The sequence below is a fragment of the Anomalospiza imberbis genome, chromosome 25 (genome assembly GCF_031753505.1).
Source record: "Anomalospiza imberbis isolate Cuckoo-Finch-1a 21T00152 chromosome 25, ASM3175350v1, whole genome shotgun sequence".
NCBI classification, from domain to species: Eukaryota; Metazoa; Chordata; class Aves; order Passeriformes; family Viduidae; genus Anomalospiza; species Anomalospiza imberbis.
Genome location: NC_089705.1, coordinates 6828818 through 6841728, shown reverse-complemented (window position 1 = coordinate 6841728; position 12911 = coordinate 6828818). Strand labels below are relative to the sequence as shown.

Here is a 12911-nt window from a genome sequence, read left to right as displayed (position 1 = left end):
CTCTTGCATGCACGTCTGCTTTATAGGTGTAATGGGGGTGTAGGCACAGTGTGCATCAATGTGTGGTCTCTATATTACTGGTTTGCACTGGGAAGACCCCAGTCCCTGGCTGTTTACCTGCCCTGGTGTCTCCATCCTCAGGGTGCAGAGGGGACCCCACAGCCTGGAGAGGGGCAGCACCAGCTGTCATTGCATGCAGGGGCCTGGGTGCTGCCCCAGTTCTGGGTGTATATGTATGACCCGGGGGGAGCCCTGCTCAGCCTCCTGGGGCTGGGAGCCCCCTGGACTCTTCTGGGCATCTCCTGCCGAAGCGGAGCCTCTTGGGACATATCTGTGTCCTGCAAAGTCAAGTTCTGAGCTCTGTGCTGTGCTGTGTCCATCCATCCAATCCATGCCACGTCCATCCAACCCGTGCCGGGCGATGCCGATCTATCCTGCACCTTCCCTGCTACACCCTGCCGTCCCTCGGGTGTGCAGTGGCACGTCCCATTCCTTTGTGAGCTCGTAGCAGCCAGCGTCAGCGTCCACAGCGCGGGCCATCGGTGTCCCCCGGCACCTCCTGGCCAGTGACAGGGATCGCTCAGTGCCACCCCAGTGCCAGCTGGCCCATCCTCCCTGCAGCACCCCGCTGCTCCCCACATGCCCTTTTCACCAAGGTGCCAGCAGGCTGGGACACACTGGCGCAGCTCGTGGCTGCCAGATTCCACCCCCATCCCTCTGTCCTGTCCCCCATCCCCACGCCACACCTCAGGGGTGACGGTGGCACCGCCACGACGCCTGTCCCCCCTCGGTGGCGCGCGGAGCCATGGGCGCGAGTGCTCTGTGATACATCATTTACCCACGGACAGGTATTAAGATACATTATGGATAACTCACGGAGAGAGACGCTATTAATAATACAGACACATACAGAGGGAAGAAAGTGCACACTTGATTTCCATGTTGCTACCAGGAGTTGTGAGGCTGGCTCTGGCTGCCTCTTCCCACACGTGACTGCAACACAGTGGGTAGCTGACAGCCCAGAGAGCCTGGCTTGGGGCCAGGAAAAAGCAGAAAACACAATGTCTGTGCATATCCTCTCTCTTAAAATAACACTCCAACACCGTCTGAGACGAATTAAAATAAGATCAGGAGCGGTCTCGCGAAGAGAGGAAGACGAAGAGGGAAAAGCCAGGCAGGGGAATGGCCGGAGCTGGGCAGCTTCAGCCCTTGGCGCAGATGGAGAGAGGGTGTTCTGCAGGGTTAGAGTTGAAAATAATTGAAGGGGAAAAAAACCAAAGGAGAAAGAGAAGGCGAAGAGAGAGAAGTAAATCCCGTTTTTGGGAGGGGAGCGATGGCGGCGGCGCTGGCTGTCCGGCACATGGCTGTCCTTTGGAGGGGAGCCGGGCAGGGCGGGGGAAGCAAGCGCAGGCTGCATGATGGAGAGCATCAGGAATTTCCTGCAGCTGAGGAACACACCAAATACCAGAATGCAAGAGCGAGCGGAGGAGAGCAGGGTGCCGGGAGGGAAGGGGGAGGAGGAGGAGGGGGGATGCAGAGGGCTGGAAATAACTGGCAGGGAGGGCAGGGGGCAGCGTGTAGGGGTGACCTGGGGCTTTGGGGCTTTTCCCAGCTGTTTCCATGGATTTTTCCCCCCCCCGCTTTTCTACACCCCATGGTGCCTCTTGTGCCTGAACGGGGGTTTGGGACATTTTGTGAGTTTTGTGTCTTTCCTCCCTTCTTTCCTCCCTCTTCCCCCTGGTTATCTGTGATCAGTGATAGCCAGACACAGGGGTCCTGCAGACCCCTGCCTGCCCCCTGGGGCAGGATCTGGGCTTGGGGAGCCAAGAGCAGCCTGGGGAGTGAGCACATCCCTGTGGAACGGTATCCCAAGGAGAGCAGGGGCCCTTTTGGGGGACCCTCCGTGTAGGCAGCGAGGTCAAAGGCTGCCCCAGGAGCCACGGCAGCACCTCCCACACGTGCAGCAGGTTTGCCAGGCTCTCTCTGACCACGCTCCTGCTTTTCCCTGGGCCAGGCTAGATTAAACACAACAACCCAAGCCTCCTGAGGCTGGTTTTGCATCCAGGTGCAGCCCGACCTCTCCCTCCTCCTCTTTCTCCTCCTCCTCCTCCTCCTCGGCCACCCCTGGCTTCCCCCTGCATCCCGCTCCTGGCTGCATCCAGCCCTGTCTCCCCCGGGGATGCTGGGGGGCCGGAGGGGAGGGGGGATCAGAGAGGGCATCTTGCAGTGCCGGATCCAGGTAGCCAGAAGGTCGCACTGAAAATCTGGAAGTGGAGTTTGGAGCTCAGCAGAGCGGTGAAATCCGTCTGGCTTTAGGGCAGAGAGGAGAAGGAAGAAGGAGGGAGATGCAGCGAAGGGAGCAGGAAGGAGAGGGGCTGTGTCCCCTCATCTTGGGGTGCGGGGTGTCCCCAGGTCAGTCCCGTGTCCCAGCTGGGGCTGTGCCAAGCATCACTACGGAGCAGACTGGGGATATCTGCGAGACAGAGGGTGATGAAGAGGAGACAGAAGAGCCCGAGCGAGTGCTGGAGCCCATCCCACCGATGCCGAAGGCTTTGCAGCCCCTCACCAGGCGCCTCCCGTTTCCGCCAGTCCAGACCGCGGAGTCCCCGAGCCCTGACCCACACCTGCCGGGGCCACCCGGGACCGGGATGCTGGGAAAGGGCCGGGCTCATTAGCAGTTTCCAACCTCCCCGCACAGGGGGTCAGGGAGCAGCAGCCGGGGGCACGGGGAGAGGCTGGAGGGGCTCTGTGTGGGCTGGCGGCCCCCATCATGCTGCTCAATGGGCCCCGGGAGCCATTCCAGCTCCCGGCGGTCTGGGGGTGCCGTATTGCCAGAAGGGGGTCTGGCAGGACGGTGCTGGGGGGGGTCCCCCCACCCAGTGCTGTGCCCACTGTGTTTGTTCCTTCCCCTCCCTGCCAAATCACCCCATTGCTTTCACTGCAGACCGTGAGCCTTGTTCTGGGTGCAGGGGGTGCCCGTCCCGTGCACTGCCCTGTCCCTCCCTGCCCCCATGCAGCAGGGTCTCCGCTGGTCGCATGCCAGGAATCCCTCCAGCATCCCTTTGATCTCCATCCTGGAGGGGTAAGAGGGCACGAGAGGTGCAGAGAGACAGGACTGCAGCCGGGGGGGCAGGTCTGGCAGCCTGGGACCCCTCCCTGGGCAATAAACCTGGGGACAAGGGGCTGTCATGCCCAGTGTCCACCTGCCTGGGTGGGAGATGCGAAGCCTGTGCTCCCCCCAGAGCTGGGCCATTTCTCCTTAGGCATCAGCTAATTGCCCTCTCTGCTATCGGGGCGGGGGGTGGGCGCTGATCCTTTCCCCAGATGTGTCCCCCAGATCTTGCAGTTGTGCCTGCCTGGCACAGGGCAGGGTTCCCCATCATTTTGGGTGGGTGCTCATGGCACCTTCACTCGCACCACGGGCTCCAGGGTTGGGGATCCAGGGGCTCCGAATCTGCCCTGGCAAGGGACACTCAGGGTGCTGGTATCTCGGGATGGGGACAAGGTGGCATTTCACCTCCCAGCAGATCGCAGGGTGCCCCACTCCCCCACCTGCCCCTGCCCAGCCTGCCCCCCCCCGCACATGCCTTTGCGTGGGGGCTGGAGGCAGGCAGCGAGGGGGGTGGGAATACTGGCTGGAGCGAGTCTGAACCTGGCATCTGTCGAATGTCACCTTACCCAGACAGTCTGTGCTTCCCTGTCTCCATATCAACCGTTCTGCTCCAGCCACCTGCGGGGGGGTGGCAGGGAGCGTCTTTGGGAGGAGGAGATCTCCTGCTCCCCTCACTCCCTGCAGCCTCTCTTTCCTTCCCTGCTGCCCCCCGGATGCCAGACCCTGGGCTATAAATCATGGGCGATGCTCCTCCAGCCTGGGAGCTGGGGGTGACCCCGGCGCTCCCGGCTTCGTGACCCCACATCACACTGTCTGGCTCCACCGTGCCTCAGTTTCCCTTCCCCGGTGCAGCTGTGGTGCAGGAGGGATGCTGGGGCTTGTTCCACCCCAGCCGCGGCAGTGAGGGCCTCTTCCAGGAGCTCGGCATTTTTCCCTGGACTTGTCCCTCTTTCCTGCGACCAGATGTTCTCGCCCTCCTCCCTGCAGCAGGGTCCCGGCCAGAGCCGGGACAGCAGCCGCCTGCCGCGCACCTGGACCGCGCCTGGGGGCAGGGGACAAGGGACCCTTCCTAGCGTCCTCCCGTGCCTCTGTCCCGGCTCCCAGGGCCCGGTGGGGAGGGGGGGCCCAACCCTTCCCACCCCGGTTGAGTTGTGGCAGCACCAAAGGCAGCGGGGAGCTGAGCCCAGTGCGGGGCAGGGGGTGGTGGCACCAGGGCTTGGTGTTGTGGGGGTGCTGGAGCCTTTTGGGGGGTGCTGGAATGTTTGGGGAGACGCTGGAGTATTCGGGGAGATTTTGGGAGTATTTGGGGAGATGCTGGAGCTTTTGGGGTGAGGATACTGGACTGTTTGGGCAGATGCTAGAGCGTTTACAGAGACGCTGGAGCATTTGTCGTGGGGGTGCTGGAACACTGGAGGGATGTTGGAGTACTTGGCGTGGGGATACTGAAGTACTGGATGGATGCTGGAGGACTTGGAGAAATGCTGGAGCATTGAGGAGACTGCTGGAACATTTGGAGCATGGGGGCAGCGCTGGAGCATTTTAAGGGGTGCTGGAGCATTTGGGGAGGTGTTGGAGGACGTGGGGTGATGCTGGAGCACTGAGGTCTGGGCATCTGTGGGCATGCAGGGTGGCGAGGCACGGGGTGGGATGCTGGCATGTGTGGGTGGCGCTTGTGGGGCCACACGGGTGCTGCTGTGGGGTTCTTGGATGCTGCTCCTGGGGCTCCTGGGTGCTGCTCTGCGCCACGGGAATGCTGCTCGTGGTCGGGGTGCCTTGGGAAGGCTCAGGACACGCAGCAGGCGGGGCGGACACACAGACAGCGGAGGACGGACACAGGCACTGCTCCCTCTGCTCCCAGCCATGCGCAGCGGCTCCTGCAAGTGTGTAATTTCACCACAGTGCCTAAACGAGGGACAGAAGTAAATTGACCTTTTCACCCGTTTTCCTACCAGGGGGATTATAGCCTGTTTCCTGTTAAATCTCTCCAAGAACTGGCTCCATCCTGCTCATGGAGCAGGGTGGGGAGGGGGGGACAGACACCCACCCAAAGTGGGGGCTTTGATTTCCCTCCTCATCCCCCTGCACCGCGCCTTTTCCACCCCATCCCATCGCTCCACCACCTCTCATCTCATTAAGTCTTCGGGGTGATTTCACCAACCCCGGGCAAAACCAACGAGGAAAAAATTGCTGGGAGGAAGGAACCGAAGGCGGAGAGTGATAAATATTGAAAGGGTGGGATTTCGATGTAGGCTGCAACAGCTGTGCCGGTTACAGTGTCACACTATCTCTCCACAGGTTTACTGACCCATTTCCATTCACACGGCTGCCAGTATCTTAGCAACTGCAACAGTCCCCCAAGAACAGGCATATTGCCTGCTATTAGTGACTGCTGCAACTGTGTCAAGGTTAGCTCTCTCCCTCCAAGCCCTGCCGGGTTTGTTTTTTGCCCAAAGCCAGCACAGTCTGTTCGGTGACATGTCCCCCAGCAACCGTCCTGGGTGTTGGGTGTTCATCTCTGCCATGGAAAATGCCAGCGGGGCTGGAGTGGTTGGTGGGATGGTGGTTGTGGGGTTGGGTGGTGGATGGGATGAGGGTTTAGGTGATGGGATGGTTCAGGGCGTGGGTTTGGGTGGTGGGATGGAGCAGGATGCGGGTAGGATGCCCTGGGGGATGCTGCAGGGTGTTGGTGATGGGGTGGGGTGCAAAATGTGTCCCCAAAAATAGGACCATTGCCATCTAGTTGGGTGTCACTGTCAGCCCTGTGCAACTCTGAGCCCTGAGAACCTGGAGAGGGCTGGGGGCTGCGCTGATCCCACTTGGGTGCTGGGTGTTCATCCTTTCCATGAAAAATGTCAGCAGGGCTGGAGTGGTAGGCAGGATGGTGATGAATGGGATGTGGAGTTGTGTGGTGGGATGGTGCAGGATGCGGGATTAGGTGGTGGGATGAAGGATGCAGGGTTGAGCGGTGCAGTGGAGTGGGATGCACCTTGGCTGGGGGGATGGATGAGGATGCACTGCTGGATGGTGGGATGGAGCAGGAGGTAGGGCTGGCAGCTGCTGCAGGGTGTTCAGGATGCTGTGGGGTACGTAACGCGACCCCCAACGCAGGAGTGCTGTCACCCAGCTGGGTGTCAGCATCATCCCAGCCTCACCTGGCAAGTCACCTGGACTGGGGCCTGCACTGAGCCCACTTGGGGTCACAAGCTGGATTGGCCTCATCCTGTGCCCTCAGGGGCTCAGCACTTGGCTGGGCATGGGCAGGGGATGGCGCGTGTCCCTGGGGTCCACGGTGGCACCGGGGCCTTGGAGGACAAGGCGCGTCTGTCCAGGCACCACCGCACACCAGGCTGGGACAGCGGTGCCGCATGGGTGACATCCGCTGTCGCCATCTCTGTCCCCGCAGCGCCTGGCACTGAGGGCAGAGCAAGTGAGACAAGGGACTTGTGGTCCCTCGGTGTCCCCAAAAACTGTGCGGTATTGGGGTGACTGAACCCATACAACAGGGAGAAGGCGAGCAGCTGGTGCACCCCCAAAACACCCCGCTCAGGGAGGGAAACTGAGGCATGGGGCCCCTCCCCCGGCAGGCAGAGCCCCCCTCACGCAGCTCCCGGGGCTGAGGAGCAGCGGGGTGGCTGCTGGGGTGGGCAGGGTGCGCCCCGACTCCCCCAGCCCGGCCGCGTGCCCCGGCAGCGCTGCAGACAGCAGGCTCCACACCGGCACGGCCGCGGGGACGGCTGCGAGGGAAGCCACAAAAATGATTTAAGGGGCTGGCGGGATTGATTTATTAAGAACAATTAAAAGCACTAAATACGCTTAGCTCAGCCAGACACCGAGCAGGGAGCCTGGGGGGGAGAGACCTGTCTGCCGGATCCGGAGGGCGCGGCTGGCAGCAGGATACTGGTGGCAGTGGTGGGAGGACAGAGTCGCACTGGGCTGGGCTGGGGCAGCTGGGGAAGGAGAGGGGTGCTGGTGGAAAGGCAGTGGAACGGGGTACAGCACCCTGGGGCTGGATTTGCATCCAGGGTGGATTTGGGCCCAGGGATGAGTTTGCATCTAGGGATAAATTATCACTCCGGGATGGATTTTCAGCCAGGTGTGCGTTTGCACCCTGTAGTGGGAGGAATTTGCACCCAGGGATGTGTTTGCATCCAGGGATGAATAGTCACCCAGGGATGGGTTTGTATCTAGGGGTGGGTTTGTATCTGGAGATGGGTTTGTATCCAGGAGAGGGGTTCACCCAGCTATGAGTTTGCACCCTGCAGTGGGATGAATTTGCATCCAGGGGAGTGTTTGCACTCCAGCTGGAAGGGATGGAAGGAATGTCAGGGACCAGGAGGCCCCCAGGCAGTGCTGCACTGAGGAGCTGTTTGGAGCCAGTGCCAGCTGCAGGATGCCCAGTAGGAGCAGTAAGCCATACTGGGAAGAGTGTTGGCTGTCCCAGTCTGACAGTGCTACCCTGGGAGCTTTGGCAAAAGGATTCCCCACCAATGGGCACCCATGAGGCTGACGCGGGTGTGGGTCCAAGGAGCTCATAGAGCAGAAATCTCGGAGTGTTGTGACATCTGCAAACCTGCATCCCTCACAGGAAATCCCAGCCGAAAGTCCTTGGAGGCTGGGAGAGTCCTTGGACGTGTCCAGACCTGCCCAGCCCGGCTCCTCCCAGGCACCAGCGGCGGCTCTGGGGGACAGGGAGAGCTGGGCTCTCTCCTGGGGTCCCCGGTGCTGTCACCATGCAGGATGAGCTTCAGCCAGCAGGTCTGTGTCCCTGTGTGCTGCGGGGTGTTGGGATACCAGGAAGGGGGGCAGAGTGCTGTGCCCTGCATTTTTCCAGTCCCAGTGGCTGCCTGCAGTGGGAGCACTGGTTTTGTACACATTTTCTACTGCCGTGCAGGATCCATCCCCTTTGCTGAGCTCACCAGGCTGGCTGTACTTGGGGACGGGCCCCAGGGGATGCCCTGGGACACTGAGATGCCGAGCCATGCTACCTTCCTCCCCTTAGCCCCGCCAGGGCTGTCTGGGAGGCGGGGGTCAGGTTTTTAGGTTTGGGTTCAGATCCCCCACACAGAGCCCCCACGACCGACCTCCTTCAGTCACCTCGCCTTGGGGCTGGATGTGCCCACGTCCCCTTCGTCATTTGGGTCCCTGTGCCATGAACCACCCACTGGGCACATCCTGCTGGGCACATCCTGCTGGCCAAAACCCACAGTATCGGAGGGGCCCCTGCCCTGGCCCCCCGGATAGGAGCCCCGGGAGTCAGGAGGTGCTGGGAAAGGTGCAGAATGGGAACAAAAGGTCCGCGGAACGGCTGGCAGGGGCGAGCGGAGCCGGAGGCATTCTGCTGACCCCGCTCCGGCGGCCCCGGCCTCGGCCCCGGCCTCCCCCCGCCGCCCCCACCCGCTCCTGCCGACGTCAGCGCTTCCCGGCAGCGCTTCCAGGTCTACCTGGAGCTGGCTGAGAGGTGGAAAAGCCATTTCTGCCTCTGCCCCGCTGCTTACGCCTGTGCCAGCCCTGGCCAAAGCCTCCCGGGGCAGGGTGGGTGCTCATGCCCTGTGCCCAAGCGTCACCCTGGGGTCGTGTGTGCTTTTCCCATGAGGATGGAGCCGTGGTGAGGTGTGGCGTGTGGTGTGAGCTGGGTGGTGGCCATGGGTGCCGGGTACCCCTCTGCACCCCACTGCACTCACTGGGTGTGCCTGTGGGGACAGTGGCTGGGAATAGAGATGGATACAGGTGGACAGGGATGGAGGCAGAGGAGGTGACCAGGAATGGAAGCGGCCGGGGATGGAGGTGACCCTGCTCAGTGGCCCTGGCACAGCATTTGCCTCTGTGCTCCTGCTCGCCCAAGTGCGGCACAGCCACGGCCATGGGGACAAAGCCAGAGCCCGTGGGACAAGTGGTCACCAACTGGGACACGCTGGTGTCCCAGCAGCCACACTGGGGCGAGGTGGGTGCAGTGACTCGCCCAGAGCCGTGCAAGCGGGGCGGTGGCAGAGGTGGGGCGGCCCCACGACACTCGGCCGTAGGTCCCTGGGTGCCCCCGACCCCGCCAGCGCTCCCGCCGCCGGCTGCCCAAGGGTTAACGAGAGTTTGCTGCTCCTGCAGACAATTAGTGACATCTTTGCTGACAACGGCACACTGAGCCTCTGCCGCCTCCCCGGCAGCACCAGCCCGGCCGCCCCCGCGCCCCACGCGGTCCCTCTCCGCCGCCTGCCTGCGCCACCGTGGCCCCGCCGTGGTCCAGCCGGCACCGCGCCCCGGCACCGCACCCCGGCACCGCGCCCCGACACCTCGCCCGGCGGCGCTCGGCAGCGGCGGCAGGATTGCAATCCCAAGCGGAGCAGCCGGCTCCCCTCGCTGCCCTCTGACCCGCTGTTGCTGTGGAAACTGCATCCCACGTAGGATTATGGAGCCGGAATCTGCAGGCTCCAAACCCCTCCAAATCCAGACGGTCACCGGGGTCCCCCCGCCCGCAGCGCCAGCCCCCCTGCCCGCGGCGCCTGCGGGGTGCCCACAGGGTGCCTGATATCCCCAGTGGGGTGGCATCTGGGTACTGGAGGAGGTGGCAGCAGCACTCCTGCGTCCCCTGGTTTGCGCCCACTGGCTGGTGACACTGCTGGAGATGTCACGGTGTCACCACGAGGCCATCAGTGACCCCTGGCCCATCTGCTCCCTTGTGCCTTTGCCTGAGTATCAACCCCACGTGTGCCATCCCTGCACCTCAGGGGGAGAGGGTGGTGTGCTAGCAGGACCCTCACCCTCAAACAGCCCCCCGGGAATGTGGGTCCACACCAAGGACACATCCCCAGCACCTCTGAGGCAGCAGCAGGAGCTGGACACCCACCAGAGACCCCCACACCCACAGGGACCGGCAGCGTGGGTCCCCCACGGGGGGAAGGGGTGGGCACAGGGGAGAGCAGAGCCCGTTTGGGGAGCTCTGTGGGCTGCGCTTGTGTCTCAGCATCTCTCCTGCCACCCGAGGAGGTAGGAGCTGAATTAATCGCGATCAATTAGTGCTGCTTGCAGTCCCTGGCTCCCTCCCTGCACCAGCTTTGTGCCGTCGCACCCAGCGAGGGGGGCCCCGGTGTCCCCCGCAGCACCTGCGTGCCATCGGGGACTGCAGCCCCTCCGGACCTCCAAATGGGGACTGGGAACGAGCAGGGTGTCCCCCAGCCCATGTGGCCAGGAGAAACATGCCTGCCGTAGAATTTGGTGGAGGGGATGAGGAGGGGGCTGCATGAGTCCCTCGAGGTCCCTGTGCCAGGCTGGAGCAGGGCGATGGGGTCTCCAGAGCCAGTGTCCGGATCCTGCAGGATACTGCAGCAAATGCCCTGCAATCTGCAGCCGGATGAATCCCACCTTCCTTCCCCCGCAACGTGCTGCCCTGGGCTACAGCTAATCTATTGTGCGCTGGGCTGCAGCCAGCACAAGCTGCAATACAGTAAATCCTTCTGCAGTATCCTGCAAGGGGACCGAGCCCAGCCGCAGCCGCCCGCCGCCGCCAGACAAAGACGGGGGGCCCCCGCGGGGATGGGGCGCAGGGGACGAGGGCACCAGAGGGTGGCAGGACCCCTGGTGTCGTGTCGGCGAGGATGGGAGAATGAAGCCCTTGAGCAGGGTGGGAAGTTCTCCGGGGAGTTTTGGGCGGTGCTGTGCATTCTCCCGGCCCCCCAAATCTTTGGGTAGGGAGATGCTCAGTCCCCTGAGTTTGGGTTTTCCCTAAGTGTTGTCACCACCATATTCCCCTTCAGGGTCCCAGTGCGAAGCAGGGGTTTCCATGCCCGCCCTTTCCATGTGCCTGGTGCATCCTTCCCTGTGCCTCAGTTTCCCCACCAGTATAGGGCCACCAAGCCCCCTCAGCCCCCTCCTTCAAGCAGGCTCCATCACATGTGAGTCCCACTGCCCTTTTCCAGGGGATTTTGCTTGGATACTGTCATTATGGTTATTATTACTATTATTATTATTATTATTGGGATGTTGGTGGGGCTCTGCGGCTCTGCCGGACCCGTCTTTGGCGAGCGAGGCATCCTTCAAAGGGAAGGCGCTCCGTCACCGCCCCACAGCAGCTGCGTTCTCCTCAATTAGAAGAGGTAATGAAGCAATTTATGGGCATCTACAAAGTGATGTGTGAGTGACAGGCTGTGTACGATCCGCGCCGGGGCTCTGCCGGCAAGTTGTGTTCCTCCAATTTTAATGGAAAGCTCCCCGGCGAGGGGGGAGAGCAAACATTGGTGTGTCAGTGGGTGTGTGTGCTCCGAGGGGCTGGCTCGGTGCTGCCAGTGCGGCGTGGGTGGGTGCAGAGACCTGGGTGCTCCAATCCCCTCCCTGGGGAGCCTGAGCCGCGGTGTAACCGGAGATGGGGGCAGCTGGGTGGGAGCCGAGCCTGGGGCTGGGGCACTACAGGACGCCTGGGTCCTCTGGAATAGTTGGCTGCAGCTCCCTGTTTCCATCAGCACCCCGGGCGCTGCCTACCCTGCTCCTGCCTCAGTTTCCCCGTCGCTATCCATGTCCCCGCTCCACGGCACTGGCAGACCCCTTCTTCACGCCCCCAGATTTTGGTGGACCACCGTGGCCTCTCAAGGGGTGGGTGAACTGTGTTTTGGGGTCAAACCCCAGCGGCTTCTACTGCCACCCCCAGGGTATGGGATGGGGCTGTGCAGGGCTGTCCTGGTGCTTTGGGTGCCTGGGGTGTCCCTGGAGCTCGTGCGTGCTGTCACAGGGCGTTGTACCTCCACGGAGGTGTGATCCTGTGTCCACAGAGGTGGGTGCTGCCCCTCCAGGTGCCGGCAGACCTGTCTGTGTACCTGTAACACAGGTGTGCACCCGTCAGTGCGCTCACCAGCGCCTGTGCGTGTTCCTGTACCTGTGTGTACCTGTACACGCTTGCCACACGTGTGACCCACCCGTTGGTGCCCACAGGTGTTCCCGTACCTGTGTGTGCACCCACGCCGCCGTGGGTGTGTGTGGGTGCACCTGTACGAGGCCTGTCTGCACGCGTGCGTGCAAATCCTCCCTCGTGCGTGTACCTATGCACACACCCGCATGTGCACAACCATCTTGTGCACATTGAGGCCTGTCAGATATGGGTGCACCACCTCCATATCCACATATTTTGGGGTGCCAGGACACCAGCGTGATGGGGCAGGGGTTGCCCCCGCCTCCCCACAGCCCTGCCCCATTACGCCGGTGTTGGCATCGTCCCCCAGTGGCTCCCACACCCCAGCTCGGCCCCAACCGGCCACATCTCCCAGGAAACAGGATCCACAGCCAGGAGTTTCCGCTCAACTCATGTGTGCCTCCCACAAAAAAAAAAAAAAAAAAAAAAAAAAGAAAGAAAAAAAAAGAAAAAAGAAAGAAAAACCCACCCTGACACCAGCACGGCCGTTAATCCTGCCCGGCTCATTCTGCTTTTCTTGTCTAGCCAGTTTCTAAAATTGGCCAAGGGAGGCAACTGGCTGATCTCCCCCCACTCAGACCCCCCTTCTGTCCCCACCTGGTCCCCGCGGCGCGGTGTCAGCACCTGGACCCCGTCACCCCATTGCCTGCGTGAGGGGGCTGCAATCGGACCGGGCGGCTCTGGTGCCCGGCATGGGGTGTGGGTGGGCACCAGCGGACCCAGGACCCCGGTGGGCACATTGTCAGCATCCTCCCATCCCGGCGGGCGCCCCTTTGCTGCCCTGGGCAGCCCCCGAGCCCCAGCGCCGAGGGAGCATGGCTGTGCCGAGCGAGCTTTCGGCATGGGCACGCGTCCATCTGGCGCCTTCCAAATGTTACTGGCCTCGCAGGATCCCGGCTCCGCTTGGCG

At 62.3% G+C, this 12911-nt stretch overlaps 1 protein-coding gene across 4 annotated transcripts in view; it reads left to right on the top strand.

Moving 5' to 3' along the window:
- Positions 1-12911, top strand: part of AHDC1 (AT-hook DNA binding motif containing 1) — a 48554-nt gene that overhangs the window by 23660 nt on the left and 11983 nt on the right. The window contains exon 3 of one of the 4 annotated variants that reach the window (XM_068172543.1): positions 5408-5517. The exons of the other annotated variants lie outside the window; for them this stretch is intronic. The gene's annotated coding sequence lies outside the window, so the exon portion shown is untranslated. The remainder of the gene's footprint in view (positions 1-5407; positions 5518-12911) is intronic. 4 annotated transcript variants of the gene reach the window in all.